The following is an 11,343-nucleotide window of genomic DNA, read 5'->3' as shown; positions in this document are numbered from 1 at the left end:
TCTTTATTTATTTATACTGGCAGAGTTAAGGCCATAGGGCCTTCTCTTACACTCTACCAGGTCAAAAAGTATACAAGCAGTTAAAATTTAACAAAAAGTTCATCATCATCATCATCATCATCATCTTCCTAACAAGTATTAGGCCAAGTGGCCTGTTACGGTCTCAAACTAGAATTTTCAGTCCATCTCTTCTTTGGACGGCCTAGAGATCTTTTGCCATATGGATGGTAATGAAGCAGTGCTTTTGGAATTCTGCATCGATTCATTCGTTCGAGATGACCCTTCCACTGAAGTTGATATTTGCTGATGAACTGCATAATGGGTTCTATTTGAAGTTCTTGCATTAGGTCCTCATTTTTATGATCCCAGCGAGTATATCCAGCTGTTGCTCTCATAAACCTCATCTCACTTTCTGTTATTCTACTGACATCTTTATTCTTCACAGTCCACGCTTCGCTACCATAGCTTAATACTGGCTGTGCTAAGGTTTTATACAAGCCTATTCTTGTGTGTCTTTGTACTAGTGAGGGTTTCATGATTTTATTAATGATCCCCATTTTTTTGTTATATTTACATATTTTTTCAGCAATATCTACTTCATCATAAGGTGATAGTGTATAGCCAAGATAAGTGAAGGTATTTACTCTTTCTATTATTTTATTATTCAAACAGATTTTGCTTGGTACAGGGAATTTCCCACAAAATGACGTGATTTTCGATTTTTCAATATTAATTTCCATGTTATATTTTTCACTGACCTTATTTAAATTGTGTACTGAATATTGTAAATCATCTTCAGTTGATGCCATGAGAACTAAATCATCAGCGGAAAGTAAAGCATCAAGCTGCAAATTTCGATTAATTGGAATAAATCCATGTCGTGTCTGTCGCCAAAACAAAAAGTTAAAGAACAGAATATTAACATATTACAAAAAAAAATAATAATAATAGCATAATAAAATCGACACTAAACAACGTGAAAATAATACCATAATAGAGAAAAAAAGAAAAGAAAGTAAAATACATTGGAATATAGTGAAAGCAACTCATTTAGTACAAATGGTTAGACTAATATGGAAAAACGTAAGGAAGAATATATCAAAATGGAATATAATAAAATAATAATAAAAAAGAAAAGAAATACGAAAATTAAATAAAATTCACGATAAAAAGGCTATGATAATAAATTCATCGGCTGATAAAGACAACAAAAAGGGGAAAGGAAGGAAAAAGAAATATAGCCTAAAGCCTATATTTTTTACAAAACTATGGGAGAGAAAAGGGCTTATAACTGAAAGGAATCTAATTCAAAAAGTGCAATTTAAATTTATTTTTGAAACTAGACAATGTCCGACAGTCTCTGACATGTTGTGGTAGAGAGTTCCAGAGATGAGCTGCAGAGACGGTGAAAGATGAAGAGTAGAAGGATGTTCTGCGTTTAGGAATGGAGAGTGTGATATGGTGTTGTGAGCGAGTATCTATTTCGTGATATGAGGAGAAATGTTGAAAACGAGAAGCTAGGTAGCTAGGGTTAGAGGTTTGAAGAATACTGAAGAGTAAAGTGAGAGAGTGAAAATAAAACTCCGATACAATTTTATTTGGCTCCCGTTTACCCTGCCGGCATTCCACCACAGCTCCATTAATAAGAGTCCCGATTTATATGCACTAAAAGTTAAGAATGACACCGAGTAGGGCCTATAGTTGAGTGTTTGTGGTGTCGGTTAAGAGGGTTTTTGAGGCAGGTTCACGAGATCCTGAAATGTGATAGGCCCTAATCATAGATAGGAAGTTCGTATCAGAACAGTAGATTTCAGTTGAGTACAGCGAGGAGTATAGATGTCACCCGCACCTCGCCCTGCTCCCGCTCGCTATAGATGATAGACTACACAGTTTGTTCACATAAACAAACGCATAGTGGCATTCTGTGGAGCTGTGTAGAGTCGTGAATAGTTTGAAGAGTATTGTTAATTTATATTAATATTTTAAGTTCCGAACAAAGTGAGATATTCTGTTATTAATATAGGGGAGAGTCGGGTAGTATCGGACAAAGGGTAATATCGGACAGTGAGTTTCTTTCATCTACCACACGATGATAGTATCTGATTGACATGGTTACGTTTCTGTGATGTCGCATAGAGAAACGTAACCATGTCATTCAGGTACTACCATATGGTGGTGGATGAAAGAAACGCACTGTCCAATACTACCCGATGTCCGATACTACCCGACTCTCCCCTATTATTTAGACTACGTAATATTAATATTATGCATGATTCCAAAAAAGTAAACTCATCTATTATTAAATAATTATGCAAACAGGAGTGTGTAACACTTTTGTTTTTTCCCAGATTATTCTTCGTTAAATGTTGACGTCTCGTGCACCTATGCGTTCGGTTGCGTTACAGTCCAAGTTCAACATCGGAATTACGATACGAGCTTCCGAGCTGTCATTACGATAGAAATGAAAAATTTTCTTGAAAACAATTATGGGTTTAATATTATCTGCCACATACGAGATACACTATTAGATTCACAAAGTAGTTGTTCACCTGGTGATAGTAAGATATAGCTGTATCATATTTTCTCCAGTAACGTGTTGTGACGTAGAACGAATATTTTCAGAGTACAAATATTATTTTTCTGAACATAAAAGGAGTATTTCCTTTGATAAAATGAAAATGTTCATTGTTATTTCTTATAGGCCTAATGAGGCTAGAATCATAATTGTACCTATATCTACTTCGTATGTTATTTTTATATGTAAATTATGGCTAAATTATTTTAATTTGGGAGTTACGAAGTTTATAGGCTAATTACAAATTATTGTTTTTTTATATTATTCGTTTATTATTTTCTTGTTCTAAGGCTGTGGACGATTGGAGCACATGTTTGGTTACCACCCGGCTGTACATGTTTGTCGTTCTGGTTCACTGACATTAAGAGATGCGCTATTACTTTTCATTCGGTAGAGATATAGTCCAAGCTCACACAACTTAGCCTATAAGTTTTTATAAATTCTAACTTTCAGATTTTTTGACAGTAGAGACTAGATGGCAAAAGCTTCTCAATCGAATAAATAATAATAATAATAATAATAATAATAATAATAATAATAATAATAATAATGACTTTCAGATTTTTTGACAGCAGATTAGATGACAAAAGCTTTTCAACGAATAAATAATAATAATAATAATAATAATAATAATAATAATAATAATAATAATAATAATAATAATAATAATAATGTGCCGTCTTTAAGGTAATTGTAACTGATACTGAATTACATTAAAACTCCAGGATGCTATTAAGTTTGGGAGGCACGAATGTACTGTAGTGTTTCCAGTAGCTATGCCACTGTAACAGCAGCTCTGATTCTAGGGGGTCTTTCTGCTTATTATTGCCACGGGCGTAGGGATCACATTTGAAAATCATTGAGTAGCGTAGGGATTGTCAGACAATGGACTGTCATGTTGTCCAGTGGAACAATGCCCCGACAACGCAAGTGTGAACACTTGAATTAACTGCTGTAGTCTCTTCAGCTGCTACTTCCCTCCAGCTCCCCCCTGCCCGGGCTCCGAGTCCCTCAGGACAGCCACATATGTGTGTTTTTGCGGCCGTCCCTAATCACGCATTAGTGTGACTTTTCTGTCGAGACTGAATAACGTTTGATCAAATTTGAGAATTGGTTACTTTATCATAGTGTCATTTCCACCATGTTAAACGAAAGGGAAAGAATTTTTCGTCAACAAGGTAATGTTGGAAATGAGATGATGATCATGATGATGAAGAAGAAGATGGCTTGTCCAGTAGCTAACTGTTGGAGAAGTGAACGAAATTGAGAGATAAGTGTTCTTCTCGTGACTCTTACTTTTCCCTCAACAAAACAAATTTCATCCCACCAATGATGATGATGATGACGATGACGATGATGATGATGATGATGGCTCGTCCAGTAGTTAACTGCTAGAGAAGTGAACGAAATTGAGAGGTGAGGGCTCTTCTCTTACTATTCCCTCAACAATACAGATTTCATTCCACCAATGCTCACCATTTGAATCTACTGTAAATAAATAATAAATAATGTTTTTGTCTGATCTGGAAGCTCATTTCTTCTAGTTTCCAAAAATATATAACTTGTACCCATTAGGCCTACCTCAATAATTTCATAATTATTTGGACATCTATACTATTAATAAATCTGTAGCCGAAATTTTTCTGGTAATTTTCGATTTTTCAAAAATAATTGGTCCTAACATATATAATTAACCGCCCTGAAACCGAAAATCGCTTTTTTGAAATTTTTGTTTGTATGTCTGTCTGTCTGTCTAGATGTTTGTTACCTTTTCACGCGATAATGGCTGAATCGATTTCGACGAAAATTGGAATATAAATTAAGTTCGTTGTAACTTAGATTTTAGGCTATATGGCATTCAAAATACGTTATTTAAAAGGGGGGTTATAAGGGGGTCTGAATTAAATAAATCGAAATATCTCGCGTATTATTAATTTTCATGAAAAATATTACATAACAAAAGTTTCTTTAAAAATAATTGCCGATAAGTTTTACTCTATGAAAAATTTTGATAGGACCGATATTTAATGAGATAAATGAGTTTCAAAATTACAATAACAACGCCATCTAAGACGGTGTAATGAAATAAAAAACAAATGACTTCGTCTATAAGGAGCCTTGGACAACAACAATCGAAAGCTATGAAACATAGCTTACAGATAATGTGTCTGTGTTTGTATGAAGTAATATCGGAAGCTAAATTAACCGATTTGTATAATTAATTATATTAATTCACCATTGGAAAGTGTAGTTTCTCTAGATGGACATAATGCTATAATGTTATTACAGTAACTTCTGAGTGAATCGAGGACAGGTAAGATTAAAATAGCTTCTTATGCACAGAAAACTTGATAGGCTATTCTGTACATTCGTTTCCTGTATTTCCTAAAATAATTTTTATGACCAAATGAGTGGTCTCTGGATCAAAATGATCGCATTTTAATTTTTTTAATACAATTTAAATTAAGTAACATAATAAACGATTTATCCTTCTATCAAACTCTAATGTTCCCTGGATCAAATGTCCTATTTTAGTTATGTAATTACTTTATATTTATTTCTAACGGGTGCAGCGAAGCGCACGGGTACGGCTAGTTTATAATATAACCGCACTATACTTTCTATACCTTACGCCATCTTCAGTGTCTGTTTTCTCCTATTTCACATTTTCCGATATTTATTAAGTTATCCTTCCGACGGACAAAAAGTAGACTTCTATTTGGGCAAAAGACTTCATTGAGGTCTCAAATTAAAGCTTAAACATGTGGCTATGTTGTAAACTAAAATTATTATAGGCCTACATCTTGATTACACAACTTTTAACACTATATCTCTTCGGAATGTATATTATATGTCTTTCTCGTGTTAAATTCTATCGTACCTGGTTAACATGTTTCGGCCTTGTATGGGCCTTCTTCAGAACTTCAAGGGCGAAACATGTTAACCAGGTACGATAGAATTTAACACGAGAAAGACATATAGGCCTAATACACATTCCTAAAATTACTATTTTCAGTTGATTACCGGTACATTTATATTATCCCAAAAATATACAAATATATATATATATATATATATATATATATATATATATATATATTTTTTTTTTTTTGTTGCTAAAGTGCTTATATATTGTGGCATATCGTTTGAATAGTACAAGATAAATTCGTTTGAATAGTACAAGATAAATAAATAATTTTAGTACGTAACATTCTCCATATTACGTAGCGGAAAATTTTGGCGAAAGAAGTTTTATCCCAGGTTAATTTCTAATGGAGTTAGGTCGGTTCAGAATTTTATTAATTTTTTCCAAAAAAAATTCTTTGAGCCCAAAATTCGATTTTTAAGTACCGTCAACCGGGTATACTTTACACAAGGGGGGTAACTTTACACATTTCTAGAAAAAATGTTTAGATGGCCATACATTACAGACAATGTGTAGCAACTCCGTGGAACTGATTCTGTGTGACAACAACACATGTATGTAGTAGTCTGAAGTGTGTGCCATTATTAAAGCTGTTATACACCATTGTTGCTGGTGAATTTCACGAGGCAAGTATTTTTACTCTTTTTTCTATGTGTAAAAACTTTGTGTTGTACTGAACAGTTCAGTTCATACATTCAATTGTGACTAGTATTGTATGAAATTATGAAGCTTTCGGACGCGGGAAATGACTGCCTGACCAATTTTTCGTTACATATGCTACCCTGCGAGAGGGAAAATTACTACCAAGGACAATTAGAGAATCAGACACATAAATATCTATATCACACTGCTATTAAATATATGAAAAAGACCCACACTACTTGATTAATAACTGTAAAAGTAGGTCTATTTCATTTTTAATAACAATATTGTTACCTTACGTAAGTTTTATAGTTTTCAGTAACATATATATAGCCGTTACTCAGTAAATTATAGAAATGAAGATCTAATATAAAATATTCTCTCTCTGCGTCTACTTATATAAAGCCCCAAAAGGTTTCACTTTCATATCATCAGTATACCATTATTTGTTGCATTAACTATAAACTTAATAATATTTCATTTTTAATGGTAATAATGTCATCAAACATTCTTAAGTTTTGTAATTCTTAATATACAATACACAGCTGTAGGCCTACTCTGAAAACTACAGACCAGAGAATCAGACCTGTAAATTATTTTTTATACGTTATCAAAAAATTACACAAATGAAGATCGACATATTGGGATTATGATGTGAAGGAATCTGAGCCATCTGATCTCTATTTCAGCAATCCTGTAGGTCATGGCCTTCGTGTAATAGTTTATTGTTTATTGTAGTGTATGTTTTGTTTTATTCTGAAATGCAATTAATTAGTTCTCAAAACTGACGAAAGATAGAGTTTGGAAAATAGGAAAATGATGTAGGAAAATTGACATTTCACTGAAAACTACTATTTTTCTGAAAAACTTTGGGTTCCTAGCTTCAAAATGAGGGGTCATTTATTAAAATCTGTTCAGCCGTTTTCCCGTAATTTCCATTACCAGTTCAAATTATATATATATATATATATATATATATATATATATATATATATATATATATATTAGTAAAGATATAAAATCAGCTTTGATATCACGGTATATGAAGAAAGGAGTTACTACGACAACAGCGATGTATTAAGATTATAGCACAACAAATCGTTTCATAATATCAACTTTATGCAATCCTGGCATTAAAACACGCTTGTCGTGACGCTATAAATCGTGCATAGTTGACCTAATTCTGGTATTGTGTCATCAAAGGTTACCTAGCAACTAGTATTCCATGATGTCATCACCGCCTTCACAACACAATTTTATACAACGTACCTGTAAGAAAAAGCTTCAAAACAACAGCAACATAATATTGTCTTAGAAACGGTTACTTAGCAACCATGGAATATATTAGGCCTACGTCATATCCAGTGCTCATGCGTCTACTATGTCATAACATTACATTTTACAAAATGTATAATAGTTTTTTATATATTGTAATGCTAGAATAGCATAAAACGTTGTATGTAACAATGTAACACGTGTATAATCTTCATTATGAACACGTGGAAATTAGCGCGTGAGCGTGTAAGCTCAGTGCTAAACATTCACTCGTGTCATAGTTACCAAGATTATACACTAGTTACATAATAGTATGCTTTATTGCGATACAAAGGTGATAAGTGCATTGTAACAGAATCGAGGAAAATTTAAAGAAGACGAGACGAAGTTGAGTCTTCTCTATTTCCGAGTTTCTCGTATGTACTTAACACATATATTTCATATTAATTTTTGGCCGATATTAATTAAAAATAAATTATTATTAATCCATTTTGTATCTTGCGTACACTACTTTTAACACTTGAATATAATTAATTGATTAACTAGTGGACTTACTCGTGTTAATTATGTAAGATTTGTGCGGCTTACAGCTGTTTCAGTGCTTCACCCACCATCCTCAGATCCTACTAGATCACGGCGTCATCTCGAACTTCTCTGCCTGTTATGTGGGTGTGTTTGATTGTTGAAAGGTGTTGAAGAGTGGAGTCAAATAGTGTGTGTGTGTGTGTGTACTGAAATTGATCCGTGCCACGAGTGGCGCTCAGAGCAATAACCGGAAGTCATCAGAAATGGTCTTATCTACATTAATTTCTTTTTTCTTATAAATCTCCGCTCCAATAAATTAATTTAGAAAGAGTAAAGGTATAATAAGACATTTAGTTATTTCCACATAGCACATCCTTAGTGGTGCGCGACATTGATAATTCGTTACTTTTAAGTAAATAAAATAAAATAAAAGTTGATTTGATTTATTTATTTACCGCACGATCGGTCAAAAATTACTATTGTGCGAGATCGTGCGTATTTGCTTGGTTTCCGCACAAAACCAATCCGCGGTAAGTCTAAAATTCCACATTTAGTATTCCCAACCGAACACACATAACAATTTCCCTCTTCTTACCGCTTAAGTGACATATTGATTTTACTGCTTTAGGCTTTTAACATATTATTTTTAGAGACGTTCAGTATAGTAATAATGATAAATTGGAAACTTACCACTGCAATTTCACCTAAATTGCACTGTTAATTATTGTTTTTAAATATTTGCAAAAATTAAGTAAACTCTACAACTCCACTAAAGTTACTGCATTCGTGATGCAAGTAACATTAAGGAAGCCGTGAAAAAATCAACAAGATTCCAGACTCATTATAGACTGGGGGAAAAAAAAGACAGACGTATATCACGGCCTGGTGAAGTATAGTAAACACAGAAAATATTTTAAAGCAACAATGTTGAAGATAGATATTTTTGTTTTGCAAATTTGCCGTCATTGAACAGAAACCAAGATGGAGATTTCATTGCAACTAATTATAAATTCCTCTTTCAGGTATGTAATAAACGATCTTCGCACAAAATAATATATGATACACGAGCAGTATGTTTTCTTTCAATTCTGGAAAATTAAAAAAGCTCAACTACGTTTCGCTTTTTCAAACTCTTCCTCGAACATGAAAACTTCAACATACCGCTCTTGTAACGCATATTACTATTACGACACAAGTTATGCCGTCTTAATAAAAGTTATGACTTATGATGTTTTAGTTGACATGGTGTACTAACTGGTACAAAAATGTGGTATGTTATGCACGGTTTTCACTAACGATGAAGACTATTAATAATGCTGAAGTACAAAAAGAATAGGCCCATATACTTACTTACTTACAAATGGCTTTTAAGGAACCCGCAGGTTCATTGCCGCCCTCACATAAGCGCGCCATCGGTCCCTATCCTGTGCAAGATCAATCAACTCTCCATCTTCATATCCCACCTTCCTCAAATCCATTTTAATATTATCCTCCCATCTACTTCTCGGCCTCCCCAAAGGTCCTTCTCCCTCCGGTCTCCTAACTAATACTCTATAATGGATTTCTGGATTCGCCCATACGTGCTGCATGCCCTACCCATCTCAAACGTCTGGATTTAATGTTCGTAATTATGTCAGGTGAAGAATAGAATGAGTGCAGTTCTGCGTTGTGTAACTTTCTCCACTCTCCTGTAACTTCATTCCTCTTAGCTTCAAATCTTTTCCTAAGAACCTTATTCTCAAACACCCTCAATCTATGTTCCGCTCTCAAAGAATAGGCCCATGTAGACTATTTATTTCATATTTTATTTCTTCATTTATGGAATATAAATGACGTAACAAAGATCTTAAATATTCTAAACACTACCTATATGCTGACGACTTACAACTTTACATTCATTCCCGAACTTGTACAATCAATGACGAATTTTCTGTTGTTACAAAGGAAACGAACGCAGATATTGTGAACATGCTGTAGTCTATGGGCAAGATCAGTATTTAGATTCGTGAATAGATAATCGCAATAATCGAAGTGGGGCATCACTAAAGTTTGGATCAGGTTCTTTTTAAGGCTGAGAGATAAAGCGTCGGTTAAGTGTCTGAGGGAATGAATTATGGGAAAAGTTTCCTTACATATGCAGGTCACTCCACTTCTAAAATTTAAATTTGAATCTAAATATACTCCTATGTTTTTTACTGTCTTACTATATGTAATTGTGGTATTATTTATTTTTTGTTTGATACAGTGGCTAGATCTATTTTGTTTAATGCTCGTTGGTGGTCCATTATTATGACTTGTGATTTGTCTGGATTTAATCTGAGTCCAAATTTTTGCGCTCATTGAGCTACCGATGCTAGATCTTCATTAATTCTGGTCACAGAGTCATTTATTGTAAAATTTCGGGAATGAATGTAAAGTTGTAAGTCGTCAGCGTATAGGTGGTGTTTAGAATATTTTAAAATCTTTGTTATGTCATTTATATCACATAAATGAAGAAATGAAATATTAAATAAATAGTCTATATGGGCATATTCTTTGAGAGAAGAACGGAGATAAGGGTGTTTGAGAATAAGGTTTTCAGGAAAATATTTGGGGCTACGAGGGATGAAGTTACAGGAGAATGGAGGAATTTACAGAACACAGAACTGCACGCATTGTATTCTTCACCTGACATAAATAGGAACATTAAATCCAGATGTTTGAGATGGGCAGGTCATGTAGCACGTATGGGCGAATCCAGAAATGCATTATAGAGTGTTAGTTAGGAGACCGGAGGAAAAAGGACCCTTGGGGAGGCCGAGACGTAGATGAGAGGATAATATTAAAATGGATTTGAGGGAGGTGGGATAAGTTGATGGAGAGTGGATTGATCTTGCACAGGATAGGGACCGATGGCGCGCTTATGTGAGGGCGGCAATGAACCTGCGGGTTCCTTAAAAGCCCTTTGTAAGTAAGTATATGGGCCTATTCTAACTTCAGTGTCATATAGCAGGACAGGGGTAAAAGTGTAACTTATTATGAGCTATAACTTAGATCTAGAAGACTTTGAAACCAGAACATTGTTCAAACTACGTAGGATTTCTGCAAATTTAAAATTTTTCTGAATAGGTGTACTTTTTCTTTGGTTTTCATAATAAGTCTACATATTGCAGCCAACGTAATCAGAATCTGAGAGATGTTCGGAACGTGTGTAATTTACTATAATTTTGTTCCATATTTACAAAACGTAATTATTTAGAATTTTCCGTAGTGGCTTAATTAAATAGTCTTGGTAAATTTTATATGAAAACTTCCTCTTCTTGTTATTCAGCTTTCCTTATGTCATTTCAGACGTTTGATTCTCTCAGCCAGTTCCTGTACTTTACCCTATCCTGTATTAATATTTCCGTTACCAGTAGAA

General features: G+C 33.9%; 1 protein-coding gene across 2 annotated transcripts in view; it reads right to left on the bottom strand.

Moving 5' to 3' along the window:
• The window catches only part of LOC138696808 (paired box protein Pax-6-like), a 571,671-nt gene that overhangs the window by 397,651 nt on the left and 162,677 nt on the right, over positions 1–11,343 (bottom strand). The gene's annotated exons all lie outside the window — the stretch shown is intronic.

The sequence above is a fragment of the Periplaneta americana genome, chromosome 3, assembly GCF_040183065.1.
Source record: "Periplaneta americana isolate PAMFEO1 chromosome 3, P.americana_PAMFEO1_priV1, whole genome shotgun sequence".
Lineage (NCBI taxonomy): Eukaryota > Metazoa > Arthropoda > Insecta > Blattodea > Blattidae > Periplaneta > Periplaneta americana.
This window is presented reverse-complemented; position numbering and strand designations above follow the sequence as displayed.